Raw genomic sequence first — 2,387 nt, forward strand, 5'->3', positions numbered from 1 at the left:
TGGAGAGTCAGATATGATTGAAATGATTCAAAAACAACAACCTGACAAAATGTCCATTAAGGAAGGCCCAGAGTAAGAAAAGAGCTCACTCCAGCACAGAACACTCCAGCACAAACCAGGCCCCCACAAACCCAGAGCAGGTTTTAGGGCAACTGATTCCCTGGCAGCAGTGGAGGTAACCAGACCTCTCAACTCACAGAAGCCAAAGACAACTTAGAAGGTTAGCAAGAAAGGTGTATTGCAGCTGGGTGAGAGTAGAATACAGTTCAACTCAGGCCACTCTAGCAAAACACTGTATAGGCCTTGGGAGTGACTGAGTCAGCAGTGGCAATATCTACTTCTGAAACCCTGAACCCACAATCAGTAAGGAGGTCAAACAACTGGTGAGAAGAATATTACAGGAGTCTTTTTGGTTTGCCTATACTTAGATCCATGTCAAACTCCTGGGTGGCAGTCCCAGGGCTAAGTGGATCACTGGCATAGCCAAACATGTGGCCACAGTGGAGGAGGTATCATCCTCACATTTCCAGGGCAAGAAAAGAGTCTTTGTCATTGCTCACAGACCAGATCAAATGCAAAGAAAACAGAAAACACCTCTCCTTATATCATACCACCCAGGAGGAACTGAAAACTTATAATTCCCCAGAAGTATCTCTAAAAAGAGCTACACAAAACCCTTGAAACTTAGGATAGTACATCCTTCATCCCAGAAGAAGAGCTCTATTTACACTAAGACTTCAAAGTCAACTAATAGAGTGGAGAAATGAGCAAACAATAGAATAAAACCTCTGACCATACAAAGTAACTATGGTGACAAGGAAGGTCAAAACACACACTCAGAAGAAGACTACAAAGTCAAAGCTCCTACATCTAAAGCCTCCAATAAAAGTATTAATTGGTCTCAGGTGGAATAGTCCAAAAAGGATTTTGAAAATAAGGAAAGGAAGAGGAAAAATTGGAAAGAGGAATGAAAGTAATGTATGAAAATAATGAAAAACAAGTCAACAGCTTGCTAAAGGAGGCCCGAAATTACTGATGAAATAGCACCTTAAAAAGCTGACTAAGACAAATGCAGAAGAGGTACAAAAAGCCAATAAGAAGAATACATTAAAAAAAGCAGTATTGGCCAAATGGAAAAGGAGATTCAAAAGCTCACAGAAGAAAATAATTCCTTAAAAATTAGAATGGAGTAAATGGAAACTAATGACTCTATGAGAAATTAAGACACAATAAAACAAAACCAAAAGAATGAAAAAAAAAAAAAACAGAAGACAAAGTGATATATCTCATTGGAAAAAAAACGACCTGAACAATAGATCCAGGAGAGATAATTTAAAAATCACTGGACTACCTGAAAGTCATGGTCAAAAAAAGAGCCAAGACATTATCTTTCAAGAAATTATCAAGGAGAACTGCCTGGATAATCTAGATATTCTAGGTAAAATGGAAATGGATATAATACATTGATCACCTCCTGAAAGAGATCCCAAAATTAAAACTTCCAGGAATAATATAGCCAAATTCCAAAGTTCCCAGGTCAAGGAGAAAATATTGCAAGCAGCCAGGAAAAAAAAAAAAAAACTTTCAAGTATGGTGGAGCCACAGTAAAAATAACACGATATATAGCAGCTTCTTGATTAAAGGATTGGAGCACTTGAAATATATTCTGGAGGTCAAAGAATCTAACATCGTGGCCAAGAACCACATACTGAGCAAAACTGAGTATAATACTCCTGGGGAAATATGGACATTCAATTAAATAGAGGTCTTTCAAGAATTCTCAATGAAAAAACCAAAGCTAAATAGAAAATTTGACTTTCAAATACAAGACTCAAGAAAAGAATAAAAAGGGTAAACAGAAAAGGGAATTCACAAGGGATTCATTTAGGCTAAAATGTTTCTTTAATAAAGTTAAACTTACTACATTTGAGGATGATATTTGTAATTCATAAAACCTTTCTCATTTTCAAGTAGTTAGAAGGAATACGTATATGTGTGTGAGTGTGTGTCCATCTATCTATCTATCTATCTATCTATCTATCTATCTATCTATCTATCTATATACCCACTTATCTATCTATCTAGACAGAGGGCACAGGTGTCAATTGAATATGAAGAAATGATAAAATAAAATTAAGGGATAAGAGAGGAATGTATTGCAAAAAATAGAAAGGGAAAGGTAGAATGGGTTAAAAGAAAAACTTTCTAGTGCATGGAAAGAGGGGATAGGTGAATGAGAGTAAGTAAACCTTACTCTCATAAGAATTATCTCAAAAAGAATAATTTGCACACTCAATTGGGTATCAAAATTTATCCTACCCTACAGGAAAATGGAAGGGGAAGGGGATAAGAGAAGGGGTGGTATGTGAGAGAAGGGAGGGCAGACT

This window comes from Petaurus breviceps, unplaced genomic scaffold, assembly GCF_028583685.1.
Source record: "Petaurus breviceps papuanus isolate PSGF00001 unplaced genomic scaffold, PetGlider_PUasm1.0 98, whole genome shotgun sequence".
Lineage (NCBI taxonomy): Eukaryota > Metazoa > Chordata > Mammalia > Diprotodontia > Petauridae > Petaurus > Petaurus breviceps.